Source organism: Rhinoderma darwinii, chromosome 2 (assembly GCF_050947455.1).
Source record: "Rhinoderma darwinii isolate aRhiDar2 chromosome 2, aRhiDar2.hap1, whole genome shotgun sequence".
NCBI lineage: Eukaryota > Metazoa > Chordata > Amphibia > Anura > Rhinodermatidae > Rhinoderma > Rhinoderma darwinii.
This window is the reverse complement of record NC_134688.1, coordinates 398,908,946-398,929,022: the sequence shown is the minus strand read 5'-3', so window position 1 is coordinate 398,929,022 and position 20,077 is coordinate 398,908,946. Positions and strand designations below refer to the sequence as shown.

At 42.5% G+C, this 20,077-nt stretch overlaps 1 protein-coding gene across 1 annotated transcript in view; it reads left to right on the top strand.

Moving 5' to 3' along the window:
- BCLAF3 (BCLAF1 and THRAP3 family member 3) overlaps positions 1 to 20,077 on the top strand; it is a 100,547-nt gene that overhangs the window by 26,037 nt on the left and 54,433 nt on the right. Inside the window, exon 2 of the mRNA XM_075854031.1 lies at positions 19,321 to 19,466. The gene's annotated coding sequence lies outside the window, so the exon portion shown is untranslated. The remainder of the gene's footprint in view (positions 1 to 19,320; positions 19,467 to 20,077) is intronic.

Genomic DNA, 20,077 nt, shown 5'->3' with positions numbered 1-20,077 from the left:
TTCCCCGAGCGGCTTTTAGCCGCTTGCGGGAAAAAAAAGAGGACATGCCGCTGTTCCACCTCTGAACTCCCATTGAAATCAATGGGAGTCAAAAGAAAACGGCTGCGTTAGTTTCCGAGCGTTTTTTGCCCGCAGTACTCGCAATAGCTTCTAGCGGCAAAAAAAGAGCAGGCAGGTCAAAATCTTTCTGCCTACCAAACACTCTGTAAACTAGGCCTTAAAGGCCCTGTTCACGCTGAGTTTTTTTACACGTTTTTTGACGCGGAAACCGTGCCAAAAAATGGCCGAAGATGCCTCCCATTGACTTCAATGGGAGGCGGACGCGGGTCTTTACCGCTCGTGGTAAAAAAACGCTTGCGGTAAAAAGAAGTGTCATGCCCTATCTTCGGGCGTTTACGCCTCTGACCTCCCATAGACATCAATGGGAGGCAGAGAAAGCGTATATCGCTGCGTATTTCGCACCGTTTTTGCCCGTGGCACTCAATGGGCGCAAGCGAGAAACGCTGTGAAAATCGCGGCAAACCGCGTGCAGGCAGATCAAAATCTGCCTCAACATTCCAAACGGAAGTTTGAGGCAGAATTTTCCTTCTGCAAAAAACTCAGTGTGAACGCAGCCTTGTGTTCACACAGATATTTTTGCAGGAGGAAAATTCCTCCTGCAAAAACTGCTCCAGACGGTTTTTGCACAGTGGTTTGACAAAAACTCGTCAAAACACTCGTCGAGGCATTTATTTCCTCTTTCTGACTGATTGAAATGGGGTTTTGGAGGCGGAAACTGCCGCAAGATGGGTCGTGACACTTCTTTTTACCGCAACGCGTTTTTTTTACTCACTTTAAAAAAACTCGTCCAACTCCCATTGAAATCAATGGGAGGCATTTTCGGGCGGTTTTTTAGGAGTTTTGTGGCGCGGTTTCCACGTCAAAAAACTCAGTGTGAACAGGGACTGCTTGGGTGAAACTGCCGCATAAATGTTACTTCTCCAACAGGACTGACTGCTTGAGTAGCGTCTAAAGCAAGGATGGACCAAATGCTGTCGACTTTACGCCCAGTTAGACCAATCCAGGAATCAGATTATTGTTTTAGGCCCCATGCACACGACCGTAGAATTCATTTGTAATTACGGACCGTAATTACGGACCCATTCACTTCTATTGCCCACGGACACCTCCCCTTATAGTTACTGGAAGGTGTCCATGACGTAGAAAGGCTCCGCAAAAGATAGGACATGTCCTATTTTTTGCTTTTTACGGACCGTGCTCCCATACTTTATATGGGAGCATGGCACGCAAATGCGGGTGCGTGTCCGGGCACGGTCGTGTGCAGAGGGCCTTAGTAGTACTAATAAGAACTGTCAATAACCTCCATGAAAACAAGCAAAAACTCAGGTGCCAGGAGCAAATTTCGAGAACCATTGGCTATCTGGCATTTGTGCAGCCCTGTCCTTTATAGATGGAGTATTTAGTTGTCAGTCCATGCCTACACCGAATCCTAAGCCAGTTCTAGTTAAGGAAATAGTTGGCGTGATTTGCGCCAAATTTATTTAGACGCACAACTCTGAATAAATTTGTTGCATTTTGCACTGTATAAGATACCGTCTGAGAGGCAGAAAAATTGTAGGCCTGCTATGAGCAAGAGTCAAATTTGCACCAAAATTTGCACCATTTTTAGGCTTTATATTTAAAGGATAACAAAACGTAAAAATCTTTTTGCATAACCAAGTGACATTAAGAAGTTGTGATCGACGGGAGTCTGAGCACTGAGACCCCCACGAATGCTAAAACGAAGCTGCAGAAGCACTTGGGTGAGCTCTGTGCCGCTTTGTTTCTGATCGGCTTTCATCGGAAATCCGACGGAGCAGTGTACGGACTCATAGATTATTGAGCCCATACACCACTCCGAGGAAGGCTCATCAGAAATGAAGTGGCACAGCGCTCACCCGAGAACTTCTGCCGCTTTGTTTTAGTGGTCAGTGGGGGTCTCCATGCTCGGAACCCCACCGATCAAAACGTCTGACATGTCACTATGACATGTCAATAGTATTGTTAAACGTTTAGCTACCTTTTAATAAATTTGACTAAAACTGTCTTCTTGGGGACCACGCCCACTTTTCTTGTTTGCATGTTGCAATTTGAAACTTTTTTTTGTTGTTGCAGTCTATGCCAAATTCTGGTGTAAACTGCATTATGAATTTGAGCTATTGTCTCCTCTGTAATCCCCCACCTGAGCAAGTTTAAAGAGGCTCTGTCACCAGATTATAAGTGCCCTATCACCTAGATAATCTGATCGGCGCTGTAATGTAGATAACAGCAGTGGTTTTTATTTTGAAAAACGATCATTTTTTAGCTAGTTCTGAGCAATTTTAGATATATGCTAATTAGTTTCTTAATAGACAACTGGGCGTGTTTTTTACTTTTTACCAACTGGGCGTTGTACGGAGGAGTGTATGACTCTGACCAATGAGCATCATACACTTCTCATTGTTCTAGCCCAGCATGATCCACAGTCCATTGTGAATGTGCAGTGAAAGAAGCTGGGCTGGAACAATGAGAAGTGCATGACGCCGATTGGTCAGAGTCATACACTCCTCCGTACAACGCCCAGTTGGTAAAAAGTAAAAACACGCCCAGTTGTCTATTAAGAAACTAATTAGCATAAATCTAAAATTGCTCATAACTTGCTCAAAAAGTATCGTTTTTCAAAATAAAAACCACTGTTATTTACATTACAGCGCCAATCAGATTATGTAGGAGATAGGGCACTTATAATCTGGTGACAGAGCCTCTTTAAAAAAGAAAAAAAGTAGTCAACTAACCGTCTGCTCCAGCGTTCGGGACCCTTGGCCATCTTTTCTTGTAACTGCCCCATTTATCATTGCCTCTTAACTGCGTTGGGAAACTGATTTTTTTAGGCCGGATTCACACGAGCGTGTTCGGTCCTCCTATCGTCATAGTTATGTATGGCGCTAGGAGTCCCTGCCTCGCTGCGGGAAAACTGTCTTGTACTGTAATCATGTTTTCGGTACGGTACAGTAGTTCCGCGGAGAGGCAGGGACCCCTAGCGTCACATAACTATGACGATAGGAGCCCAGCTCCCTGCAGTGTGTTCGGTCCGGGAAATACTGCCTGCATATGGTCCGTATATCACGGACTGAACACGCTCGTGTGAATCCGGCCTAACTAGAGTTTCCCTTCAAGGTTGACAGGTATGACGCTGAGAAGAACTCCCTCTGAATTTTTTTTTTCTTATTTTTTTTTATTTTTAAACTCCCCCTGTATTTAAGTTTGTGAAGAGGCCCAGGTGCGTGTCATGGCAGCTACCAATTCGTAAAAGTAATATAGGAAAAGGAAAATTTAGTTGGTTTGCATAATTAATTCTGACACATCACATTATATTGTATCATAAAAACTTATGTAGACAGAAGACCCCTCCAACATTGTTATTAAAGAGGCTCTGTCACCAGATTTTGCAACCCCTATCTGCTATTGCAGCAGATAGGCGCTGCAATGTAGATTACAGTAACGTTTTTATTTTTTGCAGGTAAGTAGCTACATCGACTTACCTGCAAACGCTGATGCTGCTGCAGAATCAACTGTAGCCTCTGGTGCCGATGTGTCCTCGCTCGTCCGACACGATGCAGGACCTGTGAGTGAAGTCACAGCGTGATCTCTCGAACACCCTGTGTCTGCACTGCCAGAAGCTGGGCGTTCTGAAGAGAAGTGGATGATACTTCTCGTCAGAACGCCCAGCTAGTAAAAGTAGTAAACACGCCCCGATGTAACACACATAATACAAAACGAGCATTTTTGGCCAAGTTATGACCATTTTTGTAGTTATGCAAATGAGGCTTGCGAAAGTCCAAGTGGGTGTGTTTAAAAGTAAAAGTCCAAGTGGGCGTGTATTATGTGCGTACATCGGGGCGTTTTTACTACTTTTACTAGCTGGGCGTTCTGACGAGAAGTATCATCCACTTCTCTTCAGAACACCCAGCTTCTGCCAGATCACGCTGTGACGTCACTCACAGGTCCGGCATCGTGTCAGACGAGCGAGGACACATCGGCACCAGAGGCTACAGTTGATTCTGCAGCAGCATCAGCGTTTGCAGGACTTACCTGCAAATGCCGATGCTGCTGCAGAATCAACTGTAGCCTCTGGTGCCGATGTGTCCTCGCTCGTCTGACACGATGCAGGACCTGTGAGTGACGACACAGCGTGATCTCTCGAGAACACGGCTGTGTCTGCACTGTCAGAAGCTGGGAGCGTTCTGAAGAGAAGTGGATGATACTTCTCGTCAGAACGCCCAGCTAGTAAAAGTAGTAAAAACGCCCCGATGTACGCACATAATACACGCCCACTTGGACTTTTACTTTTAAACACACCCACTTGGACTTTTGCAAGCCTCATTTGCATAACTACAAAAATGGTCATAACTTGGCCAAAAATGCTCGTTTTTTAAAAATAAAAACGTTACTGTAATCTACATTGCAGCGCCTATCTGCTGCAATAGCAGATAGGGGTTGCAGAATCTGGGGACAGAGCCTCTTTAATTATACCACAAACATGATGGTGCATTGCAAAAAGTTCCAACAAATTGCTGAGTTGCGATGTTCTTTGTTCTAGCTTCAAGGATATCAGATTACAGGTGAGTACAGAAGGATTTGGGACTTACAGTATAGATTGTACCACACTATTATGTTGGAAGTTTACAGAGATACTATACTATTGGGCTGTGTTATCACATTCAATTTTAATTGTATTTTTTTTACTGGCGGTCTGTTAGGATTTTTTGGATCTTAGAAGGATAAACATTCATCTAGGAATCAACCAAAAAGTTATTTTAAGCACCCCTCATACATTGACCAATAGAATGGATTTCCATAAATTTGAAACCATGGTTATTTCTTTCTTTTTCACCATTCAAGCCCTGATTATGACTCTGGTACTGACCATTACCTGCATATTCTAGGTACAACAAACCTATAGACGCTGTGCTCACACCATGTCTTTTTTTCTATAAGGCTCTGTTCCCATTGCATTATAGCCCTACATTCGGTATATGCGCTTGGGGCAGTCTGTGAATGAAGAGTTCATGTTTACATGACCGCTAGTATATAGTTAGAAACAGACAGACACAGCAAGCTGACCCTTCCATGGGCTGAGAAATGCAGCTCCAGACTCTAGCATAAATAAAGGCCCATTTGCACGGGCCAATAATCAGGCGAATGAGCGTTTGTACACAGGCCAATGAGATCATTGTAAACACGTCAGTGGTCAGCCAACAAACGAGCAGATGCTCCTCCCCTTTGTTATAGACCTATCCTCTGTATATGGATGATAAACAGTGATCCAATAGTAAGGGCTTGTCCACACAACAGATTTGCTGCAGAAAATTTCCGCAGTTTTTATGCATCAACTAGCGTATAGCTGCGGATAATCTGCACCATGTCATGCGTTTTTTATGGCGGAAAATAGTGCGGATTTATGCTGCATTTTTTGTGCGTTTTTTTTCAAGGGCTGTGTGATGGTGATATTTCTTCTTTCTGTGATGTCCTTTCCACCCCCTGTAAGAAATTCTGCAGTGTTTCCGCAGCAAATTAAGCAATGCACTGTAGTTTGCTGTGGAATTGTTCTTTTTCATTGATTTCTATGTGGAAAAAACCACAGGAAATCAGTCCACTTGCCACAGCGATAACTGACATGCTGCGGAATAAAAATTCTGCACCGCAGGTTAATTTCTGGATAGAATTATACCAGAGTGTGTGGATGACATTGTTAAATCACACCCACTTTGCTGCTACTGTATTCCGCTGCGGATTTTCCATCCGCAATTCGAAAAATACACAGCAATTCTGTTACGTGTGGACAAGCCGTAACACCCAATTACATCACAGTTATCAGTGATCTGTGTACAGAGACATGTAGAGAAGACGTTATGTCTACAATTTTCTCTTCGCTTTTTCTTTGTTTTGAATTGTTTTTCTATAATACTCCGCTAACTAAAGATTTATAGTACTCGTCACCCACCTTATACGATGCTAGAACTTGTTTGATAATACCTTTGACTTCTACTCAGCGCCTTTTTTTTATTTATTATTTTTTTGTTGTTGATTGTGATAATATTCCCGGACATACATTTCTGAAGTGTCCTTGAAGTGCTAATGTGAAGTGATATTTAAAGAGCCCCTGTCACCACATTATAAGTGGCCTATATTGTACATAAGATCGGCGCTGTAATGTAGATTACAGCAGTGTTTTTCATTTAGAAAAACGATCATTTTTGACGGAGTTATGACCTATATTCGCTTTATGCTAATGACTTTCTCAATGGACAACTGGGCGTGTTTTACTATATGACCAAGTGGGCGTTGTACAGAGGAGTGTATGACGCTGACCAATCAGCGTTATACACTTCTCTCCATTCATTTACACTGCAAATAGCGATATAGCATAAAGCTAATATAGGTCATAACTCCGTAAAAAATGATCGTTTTTCTAAATAAAAAACACTGCTGTAATCTACATTACAGCGCCGATCACATCATGTACAATATAGGCCACTTATAATGTGGTGACAGAGCCTCTTTAAAGCCAGTTCTGCTGGCAGCTGTGTGTAATTTGACTGTTTCTATTACCATAATCGTTTTTTATGTTTTTAAATCTTTCTAAAACTTTAATTGCTCAATTTCGATAACTTTCTTGAGGTGACCTCTCCCTCCTGTGTCAGATAATTGTACACTACTTGAAGTGACATCTGAATTTATGGTCTAATTTCAAAAGTAAATATTGTAACCTTTCATTCATATACTAAAAGTATTTAATGCAAACTGGGTGATTCAATGCAAAATATTAAACCAAGACTTAAAGGGTGACTAAATGTTCAACAAACTTTTGACATGTCATGGTGACATGTCAGAAGTTTTGATTGGTGGGGGTCCGAGCACTGAGACCCCACCAATCGCTAAAACTAAGCGACAGAAGCACTCGTGTGAGCACTGAGCAGCTTCGTTTTTGTTTGGCTTTTTTCCAGGAAAGCCGATGTAGCGGAGTACGGGCTCATAGATTTTCTATTGATCACGTACTCCGCTACATTGATTTCCGGAAAAAGCCAAACAGAAACTACGTGGCCCAGCGCTCACACCAGCACTTCTGCTGCTTTGTTTTAGCGATTGGTGGGGGTCTCAGTGCTCGGACCCCCACCAATCGACATGTCACTATAACATGTCAGAAGTTTGTTGAACGTTTAGTCACCCTTTTAATACTGCAAGAGCAAAGGAATATGGAATAACTACAAGAAACATCTGTATGAGAATTTTGTTAAATTTTTTTTTTATCCCTATTTGTTACAGTCTGTAGTAGTGTAGCTATATAAGGGCAGCATAGTATGGGGACAGGTCCGATCTTCTATTAAGGCCCATTCACACAGGCTATTGATCAGGCAAACGAGCATTCATATGAACGCTCGTCTCTGACCATTGGCCCATCTAAATAGGGCAGCGATCAGCCAACAAACGAGCAAAGCCCCTTTGCCGGCTGATCGCTTCTTTTATGCAGCCTATAAAATCATCTTTGTCTTCCCCTGTAAACAGGGGATGTGCTGCCAACAATAATGCAAACTGTATGGGGACTGAGACTGATGCAAAATGTACGTGGGACGATTGTATTGTATCGTGACTATTGTATTGTATCGTGTTAATACAATCTTCCCCTATACATTTTCATTGGCCTGTGTAAAGGGTCTTAAAGAGGCTCTGTCACCAGATTTTGCAACCCCTATCTCCTATTGCAGCAGATCGGCGCTGCAATGTAGATAACAGTAACGTTTTTTTTTGTTTTTTTAAACGAACATTTTTGGCCAAGTTATGACCGTTTTTATATTTATGTAAATGAGGCTTTCTAAAGTACAACTGGGCGTGTTTAAAGTAAAAGTGCAACTGGGCGTGTATTATGTGCGTACATCTGGGCGTTTTTACTTCTTTTACTAGCTGGGCGTTGTGTATAGAAGTATCATCCACTTCTCTTCACAACGCCCAGCTTCTGGCAGTGCAGACACACAGCGTGTTCTCGAGAGATCACGCTGTGACGTCACTCACTTCCTGCCCCAGGTCCTGCATCGTGTCGGACGAGCGAGGACACATCGGCACCAGAGGCTACAGTTGATTCTGCAGCAGCATCAGCGTTTGCAGGTAAGTAGCTACATCGACTTACCTGCAAACGCCGATGCTGCTGCAGAATCAAATGTATTGCATGGAGACGCTGGGTCCACCAGAGTGGGAGCCATCTTCTTTAAAACTGGTTTTCGATGTTTAGATAACAGGGTTCCATAGAGGTAAAATCTTTATATTTCAAAAAGTTTGAAATATATGTCTATCGTTGGGAAAAATAATCAGGAGTGATAGACCCTTGTCACACTATGTTTTAGCTACATGTTTTGACGTACACTACCGTTCAAAAGTTTGGGGTCACCCAGACAATTTTGTGTTTTCCATGAAAACTCACACTTATATTTATCAAATGAGTTGCAAAATGACTTGAAAATATAGTCAAGACATTGACAAGGTTAGAAATAATGATTTTTATTTTAAATAATAATTTTCTCCTTCAAACTTTGCTTTTGTCAAAGAATGCTCCATTTGCAGCAATTACAGCATTGCAGACCTTTGGCATCCTAGCTGTTAATTTGCTGATGTAATCGTGAGAAATTTCACCCCATGCTTCCAGAAGCCCCTCCCACAAGTTGGATTGGCTTGATGGGCACTTCTTGCGTACCATACGGTCAAGCTGCTCCCACAACAGCTCTATGGGGTTGAGATCTGGTGACTGCGCTGGCCACTCCATTACAGACAGAATACCGGCTGCCTGCTTCTTCCCTAAATAGTTCTTGCATAATTTGGAGGTGTGCTTTGGGTCATTGTCCTGTTGTAGGATGAAATTGGCTCCAATCAAGTGCTGTCCACAGGGTATGGCATGGCGTTGCAAAATGGAGTGATAGCCTTCCTTATTCAAAATCCCTTTTACCTTGTACAAATCTCCCACTTTACCAGCACCAAAGCAACCCCAGACCATCACATTACCTCCACCATGCTTGACAGATGGCGTCAGGCACTCTTCCAGCATCTTTTCAGTTGTTCTGCGTCTCACAAATGTTCTTCTGTGTGATCCAAACACCTCAAACTTCGATTCGTCTGTCCATAACACTTTTTTCCAATCTTCCTGTGTCCAATGTCTGTGTGCTTTTGCCCATATTAAACTTTTCCTTTTATTAGCCAGTCTCAGATATGGCTTTTTCTTTGCCACTCTGCCCTGAAGGCCAGCATCCCGGAGTCGCCTCTTCACTGTAGACGTTGACACTGGCGTTTTGCGGGTACTATTTAATGAAGCTGCCAGTTGAGGACCTGTGAGGCGTCTATTTCTCAAACTAGAGACTCTAATGTACTTGTCTTGTTGCTCAGTTGTGCAGCGGGGCCTCCCACTTCTCTTTCTACTCTGGTTAGAGCCTGTGTGTGCTGTCTTCTGAAGGGAGTAGTACACACCGTTGTAGGAAATCTTCAGTTTATTGTCAATTTCTCGCATGGAATATCCTTAATTTCTAAGAACAAGAATAGACTGTCGAGTTTCACATGAAAGCTCTCTTTTTCTAGCCATTTGGAGAGTTTAATCGAACCCACAAATGTAATGCTCCAGATTCTCAACTAGCTCAAAGGAAGGTCAGTTTTATAGCTCCTCTAAACAGCAAAACTGTTTACAAAGTCTTGAGACCTCAACCATTCCATCTCAGCTTCAATTAGCCTAGTATGTCCAAATTGATTTACTCTTAGGGTGTATTCCCAGAAGGCCGGACTGCAGGAAGAGGGAGAGAGTTCTGGGTAAGTATGTTTTTTTTCACCCGAGCTGCGATTCCACCGCAAAAGTCGCAACACATGGCTTTCTGTTGCGAGTTTTGCATCCCCATTGCATTCAATGGGGAAAACCAGCAACAGAAAAGCAATGAAAACGCAGCATAAATTGACATGCTGCAGATTTAAATTCTGCAATGCAGGTCAATTTATTAATGTTTACGCTGTGGTTTTTTTCCGCAGCGTGGGCATGAGATTTTTTAATCTCATCCACTTTGCTGCTATTGTAAATGTTGCGGAATTTCCGCACAGAATTCCATTGCGGAAATTCCACAGCGTTTACGCAACATGGGAACCCGGCCTTGAATATGGTGAGAAAATTACAGTTTGTCATAAGTTTCTGAGAAGCTAATTTAAAATGTGCTTATATAGCTGTGTTTTATTGCTGTCATTTTTGCAAAATTGGTCGCTGCAAGAACACAAAACAAGCATAATTATCTAAAAATCGGTTGCGGAAATTTACATCATATATTCCTATGTTGGAAACAATATCTGCAACACCTACTTTCCGCAGCATTTTCTGTATATGTTGCAGATTTTATATGCAGAATTTCATCATAGACTTCAATGCTATGTGAAATTTCACACTGAAATGTGTAACACAAATCCCACAGGAAATTCACCACAAAATCCGCAAAAGTAATTCCACTGTAGTGGTATATTTTTACTCCACATGGGACTGCACCTTTATTCTCTGCCTAAAAACTGCAAGTGCAGGACTGAAGTAGTAGGACAGGGTGTAATACCTAACAACTAGCTTATTATAGGTTTCACAGTCAGTCTGGCATTGATCTGAGAATAGAAAAACACTCAAATTCAGATTTCCACAATTAAAAATAAATAAAAATGAAACATACAAACCCTCTCTATGGCTGGGTTCACACAGTTTTTTGCAGGAGGAAAATCTGCCTCAAAATTCCGTTTGGAATTTTTAGGCAGATTTCCCTCTGCCTGCACGCCGATTTTCGCCTAATGTTTTGCCCGCGGCCATTGAGCGCCGCGGGCATAAAACGCTGTGGAATACGCTTTATCTGCCTCCCATTGTTGTAAATGGGAGGTCAGAGGCATAAATGCCCGAAGATAGGGCATGTCCCTTCTTTTTCCCGCCAGCCGGTTTTTCCGCTGGCGGGAAAAGAAAGCCTCTGTCTCCCATTGAAATCAATGGGAGGCATTTTTGGCGCGTTTTCCGACGCGTTTTCCACGTCAAAAGTGTCAAAAAAACCTCAGTGTGAACTGGCCCTATGACATCCGTATTTACTAATCGGAGACGTAGGCAGGGGTTGTATGTTTTGGTCTGGTGCAGTATTTTTCATTTAAGGTAACAGTGCTGAGCCAGTGAGCAAATAAAAATCACTGCTGGCACTCCAAAAAATGTAAATAGATTGGCACTAAAATGCATGACTTCAGATTTGTTTGCTTTTGCTTCGATAGTGGTTGAATTTCATAACCACACTCATAGCTTGAAGTGTACATCTACTTAGGTTGGAAAGTAGTGTATAAATTTACATCAACTAAACAAGTCTTGTATAACAACAAAAAATAGACAGCCGGAAACTAATAAACTGTAATCCTGAGACCAGGGAAAAATTATATTTTAAGGTGTGCCAGCTTATGTTAGTTCTGGCAGTGCCATTACCCAACTAGTAGTGAGGCAAAAATTAGTCGTCACTGACTTAGAAAGGTGTGTACCTACTGCAAACACAACTGTTCAGATCTTTGACCCGCAGAACATGTTTACATTTTATCATTGCCCAATATCTTTTGGCTCTTATGACTCAATGATGTTCACTGAACATAAAGGTTTCAACTATATCTCCATTTATAATTTACAGGGACAAGAGTGATTATAGGCAGTACTTTGTAATATCTTTTGCAAAGCTTACCTACTGCCTACGTAAGATAATACTGGTCAGAGCTCTCTTGTCTTTTCTCTAGGTTAGTTAAAAATTGTTTAATTTGTACAGCACATCCCATATTGTATTAAGGAGGCCTACAATCTGAATGTAGGGGCTCCTGGCAGGGAGAGGAACCACTAGGTAAATAATGTCCCCAATATAGGTTACCTTTACTCTAGGACGTATGTAAGCAGAACTAGAAAGTGCCGTTTAATCCATTAAATGCCCCCCACCATACCACAACCCCCGAAAGTGCCAATCAGGCCAAGAAGTATTGAGCATTTTTCTTGTTGTATCACCCATCTTGGCTGACAAAAATGCAAATGGCATATGTGAGGATTCCACATGCTGATACTCGGTTAATAAGCAAAAATCTTTATGAAAGGAAGAATTTAGCAAACGTCCGCCTTCCATTGTAATTTTTAAGAAGTCATTCTGACTCCCTAGTGAATAATTTTTAGTCCATGTTAATTGCTAAGCATCATCATGTTGATTCCTGTCACCAGCATTTCCAGGGCACCACTGGCCAAAAGTGGAAGATAGCTGAAAGGCCCCAATTATGTTGCCTCCAGCCGTGGATTGCCTCTACTTGCTTGAATTCTCACACCATCTTCTCTGGTTGTTATAAACACGTCTGTCCTGTAAATATAGACAGTACACCGGTTGTCTTGGCCAAATTCCCTTTAATTGTTTTTTAACAATTTAGTTTTGAAATTTTTGTCTTTTTTAGTGAGCTTGCCATGGCTGATACCAGTTAGGAGTTCATACTGATTTGTCTCTGTCAAGGGCATTTCATACTTAGTTGTGTTAATTGGAAGGACAGTATATGTAATCTGTCATGAGGAGAGCTCTCGCCATCTGTGCTATGCTTGTGTCACTGGCTATCATCTCCCTGAGCCTTAGTAACCCTTTAATGACTGGTGTTGTTCAAGCCTTAAAGACTTTTAAGTAGAAAATAAAATCTGAGTATACTGCATAATTCAATAAGTTGTGCTTATGTGCCCAATTTATAAGTACCATTCAGATTACTATGGATCCGTTCTCATCAGATAGTTATAGTTCCCTTTTCTCCATACAGGAAGATGTCCTGGTAACCAATGATCAATGCTATTTAACTTCCTCCTTCATATAGCGACACATCCTGGTAACCAAGTGACACGCCGCTAGTTCGGGATCTCTAGACCTGTTCCCCTTGCCCGTGGCGACATGTCATGTAACCAAGTGATGTGCCGCAATTTCCGCACTTTCAGAGATGATGTTTTCCTTTCACCTAGTGTCGCATCTTGTAACTAAGTGATGCGCCACTAGTCCCAGATGTCTAGAGATACGTAGCGAACCAGTCCTCCTATAGAGAATGAGTTTACATTCTCTGACCGTTTTAACTTTGGTGGTGCGTTGAGTGAGCCATCAGGCTAGTTATAGCCAATGTTGATAACAGTGCTACGATGGGCAGTTATGGGGTTTTAAAAGAAGATGCCAAACCATCTGTGGGTGCCATTCAAAACAGCCGTTTCCTGCCTAAAGATGCCACTTTGTGTGGTGAAACATGTAGGGAGGCTGAATGGAGTAATATTAAATTTTTAACCACAATCCATGTAGACTACTGAGTAATACATTAATGAGTTAAAATAGGACACTTGTAGGGTAGACGAGCAGAGAACTCAGCTCGTTGGTCTTAGTAAATGATCATGTAGTAGAAATTACTACTATAGGGAATTCTTTACGATGAGATAATAAAGGAAGGTCTTAAATATACAAAAGAAAATAAACAGGAGCATACATAAGCTCTATTTCCTTGTGAAATACACAGATACTAGTACCTTAGCAAGTGTTCCTACATTTAAAGAGTTAATAAACGTAAACTACAGGTTGTCCATGACGAAAATATTTTCTATTGAACGCTTTTTTTGTTTTTTTTGTTCGTGACTTGACATTGATATAATAAAGTTTAAGAGCATACCATTAAAGCTTATAGTTCTAATAAAATACGTTATCTACAGTTAGTGGGAGTATCCAATTGGGTTGTGTTCACACAGCCTTCAAGTATAATACAAGTGCTATAGTGTAGTGCAGGGGTCTCAAGCACGCGGCCCGCGGGCCGCATGCGGCCCCTGGGGCAGTCATCTGCGGCCCGCGGGACACAGAGCCGCTAGTATCGGCTCTGCTCCGAGACTCTGGAATTCCCTGACATCCCTGTCCACATATGAACAGCGATGTCTGGGGCTTCCCCAGAGCCGGAGTTCCGAGCAGAGCGCTGGTGTCGGCTCTGCTCCCGGACTCTGTGGAATTCCCTGACATCGCTGTCCACATATGAACAGCGATGTCTGGGGCTTCCCCAGAGCCGGAGTCCCGGGCAGAGTGCTAGTACAGGCTCTGCTCCGGGACTCTGTGGAATTCCCTGACATCGCTGCCCATATATGGACAGTGTGTCAGGGTCTTCCCCAGACCGGAGTCCCGGGCAGAGCGCGATTATCGGCTCTGCTCCGGGACTCTTGGGAAGCCTCTGACATCGCTGTCCATACATCGACAATGATGTCAGGGGCTTCCCCAGAGCAGGAGTCCCAGTGATGTCAGGAGCACAGCTGGAGTCCCAGGAAGAGCCTACTAGCGCTCTGCCTGGGACTCCAGCTCTGGGCAAGCCCCTGACATCACTGGGGCAGCCTCTACAGAGGGCACTGGGGCAGCCTCTACAGAGGGCACTGGGGCAGCCTCTACAGAGGGCACTGTGGCAGCCTCTACAGAGGGCACTGTGGCAGCCTCTACAGAGGGCACTGTGGCAGCCTCTACAGAGGGCACTGTGGCAGCCTCTACAGAGGGCACTGTGGCAGCCTCTACAGAGGGCACTGTGGCAGCCTCTACAGAGGGCACTGTGGCAGCCTCTACAGAGGGCACTGTGGCAGCCTCTACAGAGGGCACTGTGGCAGTATCTGAAGAGGACACTGGCATTATCTAGGGGTGTGTTGCATTATCTACAGGGGGCACTGTGGCCTTATCTACAGGGGGCACTGTGGCCTTATCTACAGGGGGCACTGCGGCCTTATCTACAGAGGGCACTGCGGCCTTATCTACAGAGGGCACTGCGGCCTTATCTACAGAGGGCACTGCGGCAGCATCTACAGAGGGCACTGCGGCAGCATCCACAGAGGGCACTGCGGCACTATCTAAAAAGGGGCTGTCCAATCTTGACGTGTGCTAACTGAGCCGCCGGACTGCATTTAGCGACACTTAAACTGGAAAGCTGGATTGTTGAAATAAGCACGTGGAGAAATATCTCAAATTTTAAACCTAGCGCTATTATTATAGTAATGTAGTATTATTATTATTATTATTATTATTATTCTAGTAATATAGTGTTATTATTCTAGTAATATAGTGTTATAGTAGTTAAAATAACTAATTGATTAACAATAATTGTGTATTGTATCAAATTTGAAAGTAATGCGGCCCGTCAACTTCCCATTTTTTCTATATGCGGCCCACTTACCCGGCCGAGTTTGAGACCCCTGGTATAGTGCTACCCTTGTTTGATTTGAATGACCTGTAATGAGTTCATTTTATGACTTATAAAATTATTAGAAAGCAAATCTCTATAAAGCAATCTGCATGCGTTACCATTAGTAAAATGGACTTTCACACATTTATAGCATGTCAATTAGACGTGTGATGCGGGGAGGCATTTCTGGTGTAGTTACAAGTGATCTCTAGAGCCTGAGATGGGAATAACAGTATATAAGGAAATTGCAAAGTTTATTCTCTGTATCCTTGTCCTCAAGCAGAGAATGCCCTCGTTGAGAGGGCTTAAAGAGGCTCTGTCACCAGATTTTGCAACCCCTATCTGCTATTGCAGCAGATAGGCGCTGCAATGTAGATTACAGTAACGTTTTTATTTTTTAAAAACGAGCATTTTTGGTCAAGTTATGACCATTTTCGTATTTATGCAAATGAGGCTTGCAAAAGTCCAAGTGGGTGTGTTTAAAAGTAAAAGTCCAAGTGGGCGTGTATTATGTGCGTACATCGGGGCGTGTTTACTACTTTTACTAGCTGGGTGTTCTGACGGGAAGTATCATCCACTTCTCTTCAGAACGCCCAGCTTCTGGCAGTGCAGATCTGTGACGTCACTCACAGGTCCTGCATCGTGTCGGCACCAGAGGCTACAGTTGATTCTGCAGCAGCATCAGCATTTGCAGGTAAGTAGCTACATCGACTTACCTGCAAACGCCGATGCTGCTGCAGAATCATCTGGTGCCGATGTGTCCTCGCTCGTCTGACACGATGCAGGACCTGTGAGTGACGTCACAGCGTGATCTCTGGAGAACACGGCTGTGTCTGCACTGCCAGAAGCTGGGCGTTCTGAAGAGAAGTGGATGATACTTCTATACACAACGCCCAGCTAGTAAAAGTAGTAAACACGCCCCGATGTACGCACATAATACACGCCCAGTTGTACTTTTACTTTTCAACACGCCCAGTTGTACTTTTGCAAGCCTCATTTGCATAAATACGAAAATGGTCATAACTTGGCCAAAAATGCTTGTTTTTTTAAAAATAAAAACGTTACTGTAATCTACATTGCAGCGCCTATCTGCTGCAATAGCAGATAGGGGTTGCAAAATCTGGTGACAGAGCCTCTTTAATATGAACACTGGATGAATAAAATAGTTTTATTGAACGATATCCTCGGAGTGCTGCTTTTATGCGTGGTTTCAAGTTCTATGTATGTATGTGTATATATATATATATATATATATATATATATATATATATATATATATATATATTACCATAGATTTTGTGGGCTTAGTACATAGTTACATAGGTTGAAAAAAGAACATATTTATCAAGTACAGCCCTTTTTTTTATGTGGACATAGCTGCTGTTACTATCTTTTTGGGTAGGGCATTCCATAGTTTGTCCGCTCTAAAGATCCTATTACACCGGCCCATTTTGGCTAGTACAGCAATCTCCGATCAACGAGACTGCTTGTTGATCGGGGGTTGTTTGCTTCTTTCACAAGGTGCTAGGTATGGGGATGAGAGCTCGTTACTACGATCGCTCGTCCCCATACATGTCGGCAGCACATCTCCCTATTTACACAGGGAGATTTGCTGCTGACAACTATAATATTTTGGCCATTTAAAATGATGCAATCAGCCGATAAACGAATTTGCTCGTTCATCGGCTGATCGTTGCCCTGATTACACACGGCAATTATTGGGAACGAGCGTTCTGTGAACAAGAGTTTGCCTGATAATTGGCTAGTGTAAAAGGGCCTTAACTGTTAAGAAGCCTTTCCTGTATTGATGTCTGAAAAACCTTTCTTCCACAAACAATTAATGTCCTATGGTCCTTTGTAAAGTTCTTGGAAAAAAAAATCATGTGCTAGTTCTTTGTATTGACCGTACTTCTACTTATACCTGTTAATAAGACCACCTCTATGGCATCATTTTTCCAAGCTGAACAAGCCCAATTTTCAAGCCTTTTATTGTAATGGAGACCTTCCCTCCCATTCTAATAATCTAGTCGCCCACCTTTGAACCCTCCTTAGCTCTCTTATATCCTTTTTGCAATGTGGAGCCCAAAACGGAATCCCATATCCAAGAACGTCAGATATGTCTACATTTCAGTTTTAGCGGTTTCTGTTTCTAATACTTATTAGCAAGCATTGAACAGAGTCCATTTATACCCAAGAGCTTTCTTTCATGCCACTACTTGAGCATAGAGAAACGGCATGAAAACTTACCACCTCCTTTTTTCAGATATCAGGATCTTGTGGGGGTCAATGGAAGGGGTACTCACATTCAGTGACAAAAGGAGCGAGAAGGTAATAGATGTTGCCGTTAATTGTAAAGTAGCTATAAGCAACCAATTTTTATACATTTAACTTGTATGTAGGAGGTCTTGGATTATGGAGTGTGTGTATTCACTCTCATTACAAGTCTTCAGAGTTATTTTTATATTGACTTCCGTGTATGTGAACAACATTATCTCTCTGTGTTACTGATTCACGAGATAATTATCAATTCTTGTCAAATTGTCAGCATAACCTCCGCGTGGGTATGCAGTGCCAGGATTATGAAACCAGCCAACCCACAAAGACAGTCAGTGGAACATATATCGCCCCCCCCGACCATTAGGTACCACAAAATGCTAGCTTTTAGATGCCCACTCCAATAATACATATGCAATTGACCTAAACTGATTACAAGTATAAAACAACTAACTTGTTTTTGGACATTGGATGATTATAGGGTTGCACAAAGCATCGAATTTTCGATACTATTTGGATGCTGTGCAGGGGCAAACTTTTCTCCAAAACCGGTTGTTAAAATAAAAATCGTTTCGCAGAACTGGGGAGAAGCGGGTTCCCGACCTGGCCCCCCTGCACTCAATTGTATCCGGGTCCTTAGAATGTGGATACATTTGAGGAGTGACTAGCACTGGCGAGGCAAGGGAACTTTTAGTTCCCTGTCTTCTCATTCGGTGCTTTACCAGTGACGTTATCGCGCCACCTGCGTCGTTAAGCTTGAGCTGGCCTGGTCAAAAGAGACCAGGTCTGCATCGCTTGAGGACAGCGTGGGAACAAGGGCAGGTGAGTATGTAACGTTTATTTTATTTGTAAGTGGCACTATCTCCAGGTGCCACTGTGAGTGGCACCAGCTCCACTGGGCACTGTGTGGCACTTTATACAGGCGGCACTATCTACCGATGACACTGTGTAAGGCAATATCTACAAGGCACATAGTATTTTCACTATTTTAACTTCTATGTGCCTTACATTAATAGTACTTAACCCTATCATGTACCTTACACATTAACTCAATGTTTCCCCTTACGACTGTGAGGTACTTGATGGGATCAATTACTTTAATGATTATAGTAAGTGATCCCATCAAGTACCTCACAGTCATAATGGGAAATATTGGGTTAATATGTGAGGCACATAATGGGGTTAATTACTATTAATGTGAGGCATACCGATCTTCCAAATTGCTAACACCATGTGACTCACATCAGAAGATGGAAGGACTTTATCTTTTGTGGGTTATTTATTGTTGGCGAAGTATTGTTTTGGTATCGAGAATTGTGATACTATGCTGAGTATCAGCATATGGCCGGGTTCACACTGAGTTTTTTGCAGGCGGAAAATCTGCCTCAAAATTGCGTTTGGAAGTGTGTTTTTTCGCCCGCTGCCATTGAGCGCCGTGGGCGTAAAACACAGCGAAATACGCTTTCTCTGCCTCCCATTGATGTCAATGGGAGGTCAGAGGTGTAATCGTATTTTTCGCCCGCAACCATTGAGCGACGCGGGTCATAAAACGCAGCAAAATACGCTTTCTCTGCCTCCCATTGATCGCAATGGGAGACATTTTCGGCCAGTCTTTGGCGAGTTTTGCGGCGCGGTTTCCACGTCAAAAAACTCGTAAAAAAAACTCTGTGTGAACATACCCTTAAAGTCCAAATTCTGGTATCGTGACAATTCTAGATTATTCATCATTTTAAATTTTTTTATTTTTATATCTTGTTCTCTTTGCAGATTTTGTTGAGAAAAAATATGGCCCATTTGAATAGTCTTTCTAAACTTGTAACTGCTAAATGTGAATGATGACACTACCTTTGGACGTTGAAACTTTTAAATACGTATTAAAAGCCCTGCAAGCTGCACATAAGTGGTAAGAAGAGGTAAGAATATCAAAATAAATTGAGTAATTTAGACTTAAATAAGAGCTGTCCGTTCTCCTGATATGTCTGTTTCAGTAAATACATTTGTTCCCAATAAAATAATAATTCTGGAACATATTTTCTTAGAACTCTGCATTGAGCTATTCCTCTGTCATTCCTCTAGGAAATATGATTAAATTGACGACTGGGTGTTACTATTACCCGTATTAATGGGGTGTGTCGCTACATACTCTGACACTGTCCAGTCATTGCTGACATTGTACGGACACACCCTATTGAGAGCCGGAATGGAAATGCCAAGTTGTCAGTTTATTCATTAATTTCCAGGTGAATAACCTGGAGAGGAATGGCACAATGCAGGGTTGTAACAAAAGGTTTCCCAGTACTGTTATTTCATGGGGAATGCAAGTTATACAGTATATAGCACACATATATTCACCTGGAAAAATCCCACTCTCCAGAGTTAAAGGAGTATTCTATATTAATAACCCCTTATGCCCTATTTTGAGTTAATAGGCTGAACACCACGTTTAGCTTTTATAGGGCCAGAGGTGTCCATTGAAAATATTGGCCAATTATTTATTTCAATTGTTCCAGTGGGAAAAAACATG